This window comes from Saccopteryx bilineata, chromosome 6 (genome assembly GCF_036850765.1).
Source record: "Saccopteryx bilineata isolate mSacBil1 chromosome 6, mSacBil1_pri_phased_curated, whole genome shotgun sequence".
NCBI lineage: Eukaryota > Metazoa > Chordata > Mammalia > Chiroptera > Emballonuridae > Saccopteryx > Saccopteryx bilineata.
Window position 1 is genome coordinate 80,944,455 of NC_089495.1, and position 14,554 is coordinate 80,959,008.

At 34.5% G+C, this 14,554-nt stretch overlaps 1 non-coding gene across 1 annotated transcript; it reads right to left on the reverse strand.

Annotated features, from left to right (window-relative positions):
• Nucleotides 1–7,202: 7,202 nt before the first annotated feature.
• Nucleotides 7,203–7,278, reverse strand: TRNAY-GUA (transfer RNA tyrosine (anticodon GUA)). The gene has a single exon. It is a non-coding gene; the product is annotated as a tRNA-Tyr (tRNA).
• Between the last annotated feature and the right edge of the window lie 7,276 nt (nucleotides 7,279–14,554).

A 14,554-nucleotide genomic window follows, 5' to 3' on the forward strand; every position in this document is an offset into this window, starting at 1 on the left:
CTGGATGCAACAGAGCGATGCCCCAGAGGGGCAGAACATCGCCCCCTGGTGGGCATGCCGAGTGGATCCCGGTGGGGCGCATGCAGGAGTCTGTCTGACTGCCTCCCCGTTTCCAGCTTCAGAAAAATGAAAAAAAAAAAAAAAGTAAAGGTTAAAGTATTTTTTGTGTAGTATTTCTTTAATTTTTATTGGCTGTAATATGTACAAAACAAAAACCTAAGGGGAAGTTAAAAACACATGTCTAAAATTACCAAAAATTTAAAGATGGCTATTAAGCTTACTTTATTAAAATATATTGACTACTTATATATAAGTAGTTAGTATAATTAAACACAAAAGCATACTTATATTATTCTAGCTCTGTACATATTTTATATAATTAAATCTAAGACAAAATCAATTCTAAGTTCCATAACTGACTGTTGGGTAAACCAATGTTTTTAGGTTTGCTCGCTTGTATAAGGGCAGTGCCACATGTGTATAGTCTATTGAAGGCTGTGGGTGCTTGCCCTCAGGGCAGCAGATTGCAAAATTGTGGCCTGCATGCCCCCATGGGTAGGGGGGATTGTTGGCTGGTAAAGGTTTTTCCCCCCAGCCTGTTTTGCTGGAGAGAGCAGAGAGGGAGATCGAAGAATGAGTCCAGCTTGTGGAACTGGAGACCAAGTCGAGGCCTGGGAGCCCTGATTTCCACCCGGCCTGTTTGGCTGGCGAGTGCTGAGACTGCTGGGGGGCCTGAGATGGGGGAAAGAGAAGCAGTATTTCCTGCCTGTTTGCTTGTCTGCCATTACGAGACTTCAATAAAAGGAATGGCCCACCATTTTCTGGCTCCACAGTTCTTTTACTGTCTGACCGAATCCAATGTGAACCTGCACCTGCGTGGCCATGGTGACGGCCACTGGCCCTACACTGACATATTACGAATAGTGAAAAAAATAAACATATGAAATGCTTTTATACTGTTTATGATTTTATTTTATATTAAATTGAATAAAGTATTTTCCAAATCTATTCACATTTAGAGTCAAATGTTTTTGAAATAGCTTGCTACTCAAGAGTTATTGATGTTTTTCTCCCACATAGGACTGTACCATTATAATATTGGTGTTACAACACTTTAAGAAATTCATAAAGAACTTGGTAGCCATTGATTCCAAGTTCTTACTTCATTTGCACTTACAATATATAGAGCAAGAGAACTTTTGATTTCTGCTTTAGGAATATTTTTAAACATATTTCTAAATCACCACTTTCATCACTCTCTATACTGTTTTAGTGTTATTCTCCTTAAGATTTTGCTCAAAAACACTGACATATATTTTGTAAGTCTTGATGCTAGTGGCTATGAGACTTGTGCAATAATGGATAACTATCTCATGACTTATGCTTTAGACAGAAACCACTCAAAGGTGACATTGATTAATATATCTATGTTTGATATTAAAATATGAGAAAAACATGTGACATAAAATCAGAGAAATTTAACGTATTTACTAACTCCAATCTGCAACATTTGACTTTCCAATGTATACATATATCAAATCATCATGTTCTATATATACTTTAAATATCTTACAATTTTATTTGTAAATTATAGCTCAGGAAGCTGAAAATGATTTTCAGGACTTTTTATTTCACATTGAATTAGATATCTTAAAAAGTTATTTTTATTTTTAAACAACTGAAAAGCATCAATTATATACACAAATCTTACTTTTTATAAGAAAACATATTTTTATGTTCTTTCTCTCAAGAGTAAACCATGGCAATATTCTTTTTTCAAATTGTCATTTACTACCTGACCAGGCGGTGGCAGAGTGAATAGAGCATCGGACTGGGATGCCGAGGACCCAGGTTCGAGACCCTGAGGTCGCCAGCTTGAGCGCGGGCTCATCTGGTTTTAGTAAAAGCTCACCAGCTTGGACCCAAGGTCGCTGGCTCGAGCAAGGGGTTACTTGGTTTGCTGAAGGCCTGCGGTCAAGGCACATATGAGAAAACAATCAATGAACAACTAAGGTGTCGCAATACGCAACAAAAAACTAATGATTGATGCTTCTTATCTCTCCGTTCCTGTCTGTCTGTTCCTGTCTATCCCTCTCTCTGATTCTCTCTCTGTCTCTGTAGAAAAAAAAATAGGAAAAGAAAAGAAAAAAAACCCAACTAGTCTTTTACTTCAGAAATTACAACAAAATAATAAAACAGTTTTAAAGTTAAGAATTGTTTCTTTCTTTAAAAGCAAAATTAAATTTTATTTTACCAATACAGATTGTCCCCTTAATAGAAAAATAATTTCTAAGGATACACTTCTTCATAAAGGGAATTGTTGGAACCTAAAACATACATACATTTGTGTGACCTTACTGGAAGGACATAGCTAAGAATTAGTCAGAATATTCAGAGTAAAGTACAATAAATTCCCTAAACTAAGCCATGTTTTTTGTTATTTGAAGATATCTTTATATGATATTCAAAGTTTCAAAGCTCAGTCAAAAACTGATATACGGTCTTAAAATTGTACTATAATTTCCACGATTTAAAAAGTGTTCTCATTTTTTTTCTTAGGCCACTCTGGAACTCTTTATTATTAAAATTGTGTTAACTGTGCAGATGTGATAAATCTGTAAATGAAAAAGAAGCTCATTTGCAAGAGAACATTCTGGCCAAGGCAGTTAACACATAGAGCCCTGTAGATGGTGTTCCTATAGAGGTTTATTTTGAGAGGTAAGGAACGAGTAGAGAGTGGCTTGATGCTTTTACAGAATTTTGTCAAGAAAGAGAATGCAGTCTTATGGAAACCCATTAATTTTGCTGTTCTCCTCTCCTTTTTGTCTTTCCTGACACCAAAGTCTATCATAATCTCCTTAAAGAGCTCCCAGCCTCCTTTCTCTTCCTGCCTTCCTTCTTGTATTCCTGTTTCTTAATGCCCTTTCTTCCCTTCTCTTCATTTCTCTCCCTCCTTCCTTCCTACCCTCCCTTCCTTCTTTCCTTCTACTTTTTTTGAATAAACACATTTCTTTCTCAAAAGTGTTAATATAGAACCAATTAGGTCCTTTAATAGATAAATGAAAAAAAATAGGACATTTTGAGAAAAATGAGCTCTGGATGACTTTGTTTAAACCGGAGCTTTCCATATCAATTGTGCTATTCCAAAAGTCAAAACAATGTGGAAATTATTAATTAAATAATAAAATACACTTAAATAGACAAAGCTAAACATTTTACTTTTGTTCTTCATTCTTCAAAAATATTACATCCATAGACCTAGAAAGTTGTGTTTATGGATAAAAAATATGAGGGAAAGCTTACATGAGATAGAGGTATACTCTCCTTTCTGTTTACTCTTATGTGACTGAGATTAATTCATAAAATAGGAAAAAGCAAGTTGTAGAAATTTATATCTAATATTGTTACCTTTATAATATTAACTGTAATACAACTTCATTTTTTTTTTTGCAGAAGAGACAGAGACAGAGAGAGACAGAGTGAGGGATAAACAGGGACAGACCAGACAGGCAGGAAAGGAGAGAGAAGAAGCATCAATTCTTCACTGCTGCAAATTAGTTGTTTATTGATTGTATTCTCATATGTACCTTGACGGGGGTACTACAGCAGAGCAAGTAACCCCTTGCTCAAGCTAGCAACCTTGGACTCAAGCCAGACATCTTGAGATTCAAGCCAGAGACCTTTGGGCTCAAGCCAATGGCCACAGGGTCAGGTCTATGATCCCATGCTTAATATGATGAGCCTGTGCTCAAGCCCGATGAGCCTGTGCTCAACCCCTCCAGGGTTCAAACCTGTGTTCTCTGAGTCCCACATGGATACTCTGTCCACTGTACCAACTTCTGGTCAGGCAAAACTTCATTTTTTAAAAAGGATGTTTCTAAAAAGTTCAAATCAAGGGAGAAAAATGGAGTACTGAGATTTAATCTAGCCACAAAATGTCAAAGGATTTATGTATTTTACTTGCCAAAACTTGCTTTTTATCATAAAAATTGTACTTTTAATCATCTATCTGGACCTTTTCTGTAAACAGAGCCTCTTGCAATACTAAAGTTTTATGATTTCTGAACTAATTTATATTAACAAAAATAAATGAACATATGTTGAAAAAATTTACTGGTATTTTAGAGTTAGCTTTCACTCCCTTCTCTCTTTAATATTTCCAAACAACTTTAAAGCAAATAATATTTTCAAATGAGTATTGTAAAGATGATAATATATACAATGAAGCTGAATTTTTAAAGATTCATATAAAAGGAAACTTGATGTAAGACTATTAAAGATATGCACTTAAGATTTTTGAAACTGCAAATAATATCGTGTGTGACTGTGAATAGTGTCTGAGCATTATTTCAGCACATCTTTTATACTAAGAGTTCAATGTACAATGGTGTTCTTAATAATAAATTCTTGGGTAAACATAATTCTGGATAGTTACATTTTTAAGTTATGCCAAACTCAAGGAAAGTGGGTGAAATACTCTAATAAGGCGTTTTCTAATTATTTTCCAAAAATCCCTTAGGCAAAAAAAAACCAACCAAACAAACAAACAACAAAAAACAGCCTGCCAAAAAAATTTAAAATAAAAAAGTATATGCAAATTTTAGATATGATTATATCTAAATCAAGAAATAAATATGATAAAGCAATTTGACCCACTCCCAGTCCAAACCTACTTATAATCCAAAAGACTTAGCTTATTTTTTCAAGGTTAGCATAAATATGCATGAAAAATGCAAAAGACCTTGATATTTCACAGATTTTGACCTTTTTGAGGATACTCATGAATTTATTCCCACATCTTGCCATTTAAGTTCACGTTCTCATATCTTGAGTCTACATATTTATTGACTGTTTAAAGTTGTCCTCAACACCTTACCATAGGAGGGTATTTATGTCTTTGTCTTAGTCTGCTACTGACTTTGTAGCTCTTTTTGTTGTCCTCGAATAAATTATTGGCGATTCTTTAAGCATTCTTTCCTTTCTGAATAGTAATGAAGACAATTACTAATGCTTAGGGCCCTCATGTGTAGAGCAGCCTTTCTTATTCTCCAATATTATCATAAAATTTCATGGTTTTTTGTTTGTTTATTTTGCTTTATTTTGGCTTTTTTTGGTTGGTTGGTTTTAATAAGTACTTTAGTGTCAGGAAAATCTATTTAATTTTGTTCCTGTCACTTGTCATTACATGAAATTAGAGATTTAAGGCTCTGGGAACTTCACAAACATTTTTCTTAAGGTCAGCATACCAAATGAAATAATGGCAGTATGGAAGGTGTAGAATTCTGCTACAAAATAAACCCATTAATATTATGCCACTTTATGATCCAACAATGTTCTCATTAGAATTATGCCTCAGACAAGGAACAAGTTATATCATTAGAATCAATAACAACAACAAAACAGACAGTAACATTGTAGTTCTGAATTGGTTTGGAGAAAACAACTGAAAAAAAATACACACTGAAGATCCATGAACCCAAAAATTCTGGGAGACTCTTAGAAATAACTTGGGACTTCTAAAGGAGCCAAATTTCTATAAGCTTACAAAATTAACATAAACATAATCTTATTGTTTTGGTCACTTCCTGGTGAACCTGATCATTATGTTTATGTGATATTGTTATTAATTTCACCCTTTTCCAAATAATATTAATACTGATATCAGTGTAATTCAAAAAAATGAACTTCAATTTAAAGATATAGCCTTACTAAAACATCAAAAAAGACACTTCTTTATATTAACTATAAATATGATTTTGCTATTCAAGTGGAAGAAAGACAGAAAGAAAGAAGGAAGGAAGGAGGGAAACAAAGACATAGGAGTATTTTATCTTATCTACTGGGCATTTTTAGTTATATTACATCATCTTCTCAGCAATCCCATTTCTTATGCTAGTAATATATACTGACTTTATCATAAACCTGTAAAGCTTCACAATAACATTCCAGATAGTGAAATCACAAAGGTATCTTGCCTCATAAAGCTATTTGTTGTACAGCCAAATTCTCTAACTGTAAAACCAACGTGTTTTCACCACACCATATTTAGCATGAGGATCTTGCCCTATCAGTCTTATTTCTGAAAATAAGTCTAAGTCTCAAGTAAACTTCAGTTATTATAGAGGATAATTGTTTCAATTAAAGCAATGTTGATTGTCTGGGTCCAGGGGCCCCTTGGGAGGTGTGATGCCTTGGTTAAAGAATGCACACAGAGCTGACATGCGGGGTGGGGGGAGGAATGCAACAAAAGCTGCAGCACACTTTATTGTTCAAGGCCAGTTTATATACAGCGCCAGAGGATTTGCGTATGCACCTCCTCTTCCTGCTGAAGTAAATTGTACGAAAGGTAGCAGTTTATAAACCTGTAAAAGCAACAGTGAATGCGCTCCCACTTCCGGGTCCTGTCCTTTGACATAGCTACTGTTCAGGTGCTCCTGGCTCTAGCTAGCACCAGGACCTCATACCAATAAAATTATCCTTGATAATATTATCTTTACATCATTATGATATTTTTAATTATGAATTGAGTATTTATAAAAATTTGTCAAAAACAAATATATGATTTTAAAAATTATAACTTTCACTCGTTTTAAGATTACTTTGCTTAGTTACTATCATTTAGAAATTATTTAATTAGTAGCCTTTCTTGAAATGAACTAGAATTTTTTCATAGTTTCTGAGAAAGAACACCAGACTAAGATAGTAAAATTTGCACTAATGTATCATATATTGCAGTTATTGCTCTTTTTCAGGGATTAAAATTACTGGAAAATATAAATTGTTAGTAACCTATATTTTCCCTTTATTTTGAACTATGGGACAAACAACGATTTTTTGCAGGAGAAAATTATATGAGATGCCCCTTCCTTGGTTCTAAAATCTTTTTTTTTTTTTTTTTTGGTATTTTTCTGAAGCTGGAAACGGGGAGAGACAGTCAGACAGACTCCCGCATGCGCCCGACCGGGATCCACCCAGCACGCCCACCAGGGGCAACGCTCTGCCCACCAGGGGGTGATGCTCTGCACCTCTGGGGCGTGGCTCTGCTGCGACCAGAGCCACTCTAGTGCCTGGGGCAGAGGCCAAGGAGCCATCCCCAGCGCCCGGGCCATCTTTGCTCCAATGGAGCCTTGACTGCAGGAGGGGAAGAGAGAGACAGAGAGGAAGGAGGGGGGGTGGAGAAGCAAATGGGCACATCTCCTATGTGCCCTGGCCGGGAATCGAACCCGGGTCCCCCGCACTACAGGCTGACGCTCTACCACTGAGCCAACCGGCCAGGGCTGGTTCTAAAATCTTTTACTTTCAAATTTTATAGTAATTATTAGCAATATATTTCTGCAGTTATTTTTCTTTATTCTCAGATACAATATACATTTAGCTCTCAATCATTAAGTATGTTATTAAACTTAAGATATTTAAAATAAAACAGTATGCTTGTATGTGTTTTCATTATATATGTATATATCAAGCAATGTACATCACAAATGTATGATCAGACCCTGGACAATTTGCTCAGTGGGTAGAGCATCAGCCCAGCATGTGAATATCCCCAGTTTAATCCCCAGTCAGGGCACACATAAGAGAGACCATATGCTTCTCTTTCCCTCCCTCTCCCCCTTCTCTCTCTCTCTGTCCCTTTTGTAGCCAGTGGCTCAATTGGTTTGAGCACCAACCCTGGGCACTGAGGATTGCTCGGTTAATTCAAACATTAGCGCCAGATGAAGGTGGCTGGGTGGTGCTGATCAGGGTGCTGATCAGGGTGCTGACACAGGGAGTCTGTGTCTCTATCTTCCATCCTCTCACTTAAAAAAAAATGTATGATCAGATTGATAACTTGGGAGATGATAATATAATAATATTAAATTATTTCATTCATCCAATGAACTTTAATTTAGCAGTATTATATGCTAGATCAGGGATTCCCAAACTATGGCTCGCGGGCCGCATGCAGCCCCCTGAAGCCATTTATATGGCCCCCCGCCACACTTCCGGAAGGGGCACCTCTTTCACTGGTGGTCAATGAGAGGAGCACAGGATGCTCACGTACAGTACTACTTCCGTTTTGTTTTTCTACTTTAAAATAAGATATGTGCAGTGTGCCTAGGGATTTGTTCATAGTTTTTTTATAGTCAGCCCTCCAACGGTCTGAGGGGCAGTGAACTGGCCCCCTGTGTAAAGAGTTTGGGGACTCCTGTGCTAGATAATAGATTTATTCCAGAAGTCATAAGATGGAGTGAAATACAGTCCTTGCTATCTGAAGAAAAATTAAAAGAGAAAAGTGAAAGAAAAATTCTATCAATATAAATAAAATGACATATTTCGATATGTGATAAATACCATGAGGAAAAACTACCAGTTTTCTCAAATAGAACTGGTTTATTTCTCTTGTGCTAATCTATCTATCTATTTATATAAATATAAATATGTAAATATATAATATATATACAAATAAAAGGTAACATTTATTTTAAAATGCCTAGGTTTAAATGAAAATACATAAAAATCACTCTAAGTTTAAACAGTCTTTTATTAGTGGAATCAATCTTAACACAATATATTTTTGTTGTTGTAGTGTTGTCTTCTGCTTGTATCATTTTCAGAGTATTAGCAAAGTGAAATAAATGCCTAGAAAGTTTCTTAATTCAATCTTTATATCATTAGCAATGTTGTACTTGCTTTCTCTATTCCTTTCTGTATTTTTTAATTATTTGGGTTTTAAATTTGATAATATTTAGCTGTAAAATTATTTTTTAGAGATAATTGTGCTTCTGATAATATTATCTATGTGCTTCTATAGAAACACCTTTTAAAGTTTCCTTACAGTGGTAATATTTAGTTATACTCCTGTAATTATAGTTTCTTAGAAAGTTATCAATTTCATCTAGATTTTCAATAATATTTATATTAACTTATACAACTAATATTCTAAGAATTTAAATGATTTTGTTTTATAATGGTTATTTAATTATTTTTATTTTTATTTTGTATATTTCTTATTTCTCTTTTTCTTAATTAGATTCATTAGTGGTTTGCATAAATACAGTTTATTATTTTCAAGTGCTTTATTTTTTATTCCTAAAATACAGATTTCATAGTCATATAATATGACATAATATATCATATGTAGTATAACATAACATACCTAATATACAGTATTTAATATGTTATTCACAATATCGTTTTGAGCACTATACTATGTAATCTGATTTTGCCTGTAAATATGTAAAAATTCGAATGTGTTGTAAGTCAAGTCATTGACTTCCCTTCCACAATGCAACAACCATTTCACTCTTCAGAAGTTTCTCTTTCAGGTGACATTGGGAGGATAATAAGACTTCACTTTGATAAATTTAGGTACCAAGAAAATCTATAATGTAATTCAGCAGCAATGTCAATATATAGGAAACAATATTTCCAAGTAAAACACTAAAAGTAAAACTTGCCTTGGTAAATTTAAGTCATATTTCAGTTTTAAAAAATCAGGTGAAATGTAACTCATTATATTATGATTTTCTTTTTTATTTCAATTGTAGTTATTCCTCCACTGCCTTTCTTATTTATGCAATTACCAGGACAATACCAATTTTAATGATTCAATCCTCTTAGTCATCAATGTGCATTCTATCATTTTAAATTACTATTTCTATTCTTCCATTAAATATACATTTTCACTCTAGTGTAAGTTACTATGAATTCTGGCCTGGTTAGTTGCAGTAGAGCCTTAATTTGTTTACCTAAATTTATATTTGTATTTCTCAAAACATTCTTGCACAATATGATCAATATGATCTTTATAAACATAAGTCAAATAATGTCATTTCAAATTAAAATATCTCCATATTAAAACTCATGCAAAAAACATAAAAAATACCTACATGACTTTGTATGACCATGACTTTTTAGATACAGCACAAAAGGCATGCAGTATATGAAAGGCATAACTTAAGGGCTAGACTTTATTACAATTAAAAACTTTTGCTCTGTAATGGACAATATAAAGAGAAAGAGAAGAAAAGTTACAGACTGAGAAAATATATTTGCAGATTTACCTGATAAAGAGCTGTTATCCAAAACATAGAAAAACTCTTAAAACTCCAGTATGAAAAAACAACCTCATTAAAGAAAGGGCCAAAGACATTGACAGAGATCTCATTAAAGAAGAAACACAGATGGCAAGTAAGCATGTGAAAAAATATTTCATGTCATATGTTAACAGTGAAGTGCAAATTAAAATAACAAGGAGATACCACTACACACCTATTAGAATGATCCAAATCTGAAACACTGACACCAAATGCTGGTGAGGACATAGAGCAACAGAAACCCATTCCTTGCTGGTGGAAACGTAAATGATGCAACCAGTTGGGAAGATAATTTAGATGTTTCTTGCAAAACTACACACACACTTACCATATGATCCAACAATTACACACACACTTACCATATGATCCAACAATTATGCTCCTTAGTAATTAATTACCCAAAGGAGTTGAAATTTGTGTTTGCACAAACACCTGTACAGAAATGTTTATAATAGTTTTATTCATAACTACTAAAACTTGAAAGCAACCAAGATGTTCTTCACTAGGGGAGGGGTAAATAAACTGTAGTTCACCCAGACAATGGAATATTATTCAGTGCTAAAAGGAAATGAGCTATTAAGCCATTAAAAGACATGAAGAAAAAGAAAACTCATATTTCTTAGTGACAGAAGCCAATCTGAAAAGGCTACATACAGTGTTTCCAAATATATGACATTCTGAAAAAAGCAGAGACAGCAAAAAATCCAGTGATTGTCTGGGGTTGGTGAGGTAGAGAGGTGAATAAGAAGAAAACAGGGCCCTGGCTGGTTGGCTCAGCGGTAGAGCATCGGCCTAGCGTGCGGAGGACCCGGGTTTGATTCCTGGCCAGGGCACACAGGAGAAGCACCCATTTGCTTCTCCACCCCTCCACCGCGCCTTCCTCTCTGTCTCTCTCTTCCCCTCCCGCAGCCAAGGCTCCATTGGAGCAGGGATGGCCTGGGCGCTGGGGATGGCTCTGTGGCCTCTGCCCCAGGCGCTGGAGTGGCTCTGGTCGCCCCCTGGTGGGCAGAGCATCGCCCCTGGTGGTCGTGCCGGGTGGATCCCGGTCGGGCGCATGCGGGAGTCTGTCTGACTGTCTCTCCCTGTTTCCAGCTTCAGAAAAATACAAAAAAATACAAAAAAACCCAATTAAAAAAAAAAAAAAGAAGAAAACAGAATATTTTAAGGCAATGAAAATCTTTCTATGATACCATACTAATGAATATATATTATTGTATATTTGTCCAAAACCATGGAATGTACAGCACCAAAAGTGAGCAGTAATGTAAACTGTAGGTTCTGGGTGATTATAATGTGTCAATTAGATTTGTTTATTATAACAAATTCACTACTCTGGTAGAGGATGTGGATAATGGTGAAAGGCTATGCATTTTCAGGAGAAGGGTGGGTATAGGAAATCTCTGTACCTTACTCTTAATTTAGTTTTGAATCTAAAACTTCTCTTAAAATAGTCAATAGTAAACAATCTCAATGGCTTTATCTTCTCTTAGAGGTAAAGATGAACTGTAAGACCTTTGAGAAAAAGAATTCTACCTGTGTATCTAATTTGATCTTACTCCATGTTTTGCCTCTCTTACTGTAGCCACTTTATCAATGTTTAATGTGTGCCATCTTTTTCTTTCTGTAAATGTTGTGCATGTAGTTCATTTTGCTTAGAATATTCACATCTTTACCTATTCCTCTTCTACTAGGTATCAATATTTGTGTCATTTTTCTCTGCAAAGCATATTGTAATCGGTCTGTAACACCTTCTTTTCTTACATATCATTTATTACAAGTTGTAGTTACATATTGAGGTTATAGATTTATTTATATCTCCTTTACTATACTAATTGCCCCAGTTGACAAAAATTATGTCTTTCCACAATGTATATCCAGCATATTTTAACTTAATGATTAGATGATCATCACTGAAAAATATTACTGTTGACTTACTAATTGAATAACAACTTACTATTAATAAATTTATTTTAATTTTTTAATTCTATTTAGTGAGAAGAGAGGAGGCAGAGACAGACTTTCACATGCACCCCAAACAGGATCCACCCAGCAAGCCCACTAGGGGGCAATGCTCAGCCCTTCTGGGGCCCTTTCTCTGTTGCAAATAGAGACATTTTTTTAGCACCTAAAGCAGAGGTTATGGAGCCATCCTCAGAGCAGGGGGCCAACTTGCTCCAATTGAGCCATGACTGCTGGAGGGGAGGAGAAGAAAGAGAGAGGGAAAAGTGAGAAAGGGAGGGATGGAGAAGCAGATGGCACGGTGCCTCTCCTGTGTGCCCTGACCAGGAATCAAACCTGGGACATCCGCACGCCAGACTGATGCTCTACCACTGCGGCAACTGACCAGGGCAATAAATTTATTTTAAATCATTACCTTATCTTCTCCTTATAGCAGTCATGGCTAACATTATTATTATTTATATGTTTTATATAAACACATTAGAATATTAAAAATCATTCTAAATCCAAAAGTAATAAAAATTCAGATATTTAAAACATATTTAAATTCTCATTTCCTGATAACCTCAGTGGTATTTATTTGTATTAATTTCTTTTAATTTACTGATTTTAGAGAGAGAAGAAAAGAAAGAGAAAGAGAGATAGATATTGATTTGTTTTTTCACTAATTTATGCATTCATTGGTTGTTTCTTATATGTATGTACTCTGACCAGGGATCAAACATGTGACCTTGGTGTATCAGGATGATGCTCTAATCAAATGACCTACCCAGCCAAAGCTCTTTATTTGTATTTTTGTGATCAGCCATTAAATCAGACAAATTAAGATGTCCATGGCATTTAATGTTTGAGCCGTCCATAAAAAATCATTATATTTAAAAAAATAACAGATTTTCATCACGAATGGCATAAAGACAAACTTTTGAAAAATCTTCATTTTGCTATTTAATTATTAATTATACTATTATACTTCAGAATTATTTTGAAATACATTTTTAAAGTATACAGAAGATTTAAGTGTGCATAGTTATGCAAAAAATACAAATATAGAAAATAGGATAACAAGAGCATATTAATAGGGTAAATTCCAAGTTGAATATACAGAATGCACACTAGAAGTGACTTGATGAATAAAACAGAATACACAAAAATACAGCATGGGGTTGTAAGACAAATAGCTCTCCGAGTCACCACAAAGAAGACACTATGCCAATTAATGAACGACATCCTTAACAACAGTTCTATAATAAACATAATAATGAATTCCATAAGGATGCACATTCAGTGTCTGTCCATATAGGCTGATGGAATAAAGCAAAATTAGTTCTATATGGGACAAAAATGATGTGGTCCCAATAAGCTCTCTGATGCTGAACCACTACTGGGGTTTTAGTTAAATAATTTTGTTTGAACAAATGTAAAATGGCAAGTTAAATACAATCATATGGTGATCTTTCCAAGTGCCTTATCCCAAACAACAGGTCTCTTTTCTGAGAAGTCATCTCAAGTATTCAAGTTAAATAGTTATTTTGCTTTCAAGTTAATGGTTCTTGTTCCCTGTATATAATTTAGCATAAGACAGGAACAGCTAGCAATAAGACCAAATTTCCCTAAGGAGGATCATATGGGAAATATATTATCACAGAACCAATATACCATAACTTCTTCAGTTTTAAGATATTGAAAGGATTCTTCCATTGGTGGTATTTACCCTAAGTTATAGCCTTCTTGTTTAACTTATTTCAGATAACTATAATTTTAAAAGGCTATTTGGAATACTAGTACTTGTGTTTTTACATTAATTTTGTGTTAAATGTGATCACCATTTGTTTTTCAGGAAGAACGTTTCATTGTATTGCAAGATCAAATCTGTATTTAACCTGAACCAACGTAGTCTTGTTTTCCACTAATTTCTCAAATGTTGTTAAGAGAGCAAAACAATCTATAATAGGAGCCAAATTTATAAACTTAGTTTCAAGTCAAATACAATTTTATTGAATGACTAACTTGAGAAACCCTGACCAGAGAATTTACTAGATAATACTAGTTGACATCATGCACTATCCATAAAAAATAGTAATTAAATGACCCAACAGCTTCATTAGTCTCATATCAAGCAAGGACTTAGAAGCTAATGGGCTCATGCGTATCTAAGAGGAGACAAAAAGAGAAAGTGAGAAAAGTTCTTTACAATGCTATCACCCAGGAACAATGTATACTATCATTAGGTATTCATTTATTGATGAGAAATGTTAAAAACTAATTTATGCTTCCAAATTCAGTATGATTTAAATTCTACTTATTTTATATAGTACCTTCCAGAGTCAGAATGCTAAAATGTGAGGTATTTTGGTATGAATAAAATCACAACCTCCCACCATTATAATACAGAGTGCAAGCTATTTTTGTTTTTATTTTTGTTTTTTAAACTTTTTTTTATTTTATTTTTTTAATTTTTTATTTATTCATTTTAGAAAGGAGAGAGAGAGGGAGGGAGAGAGAGAAACAGAGAGAGA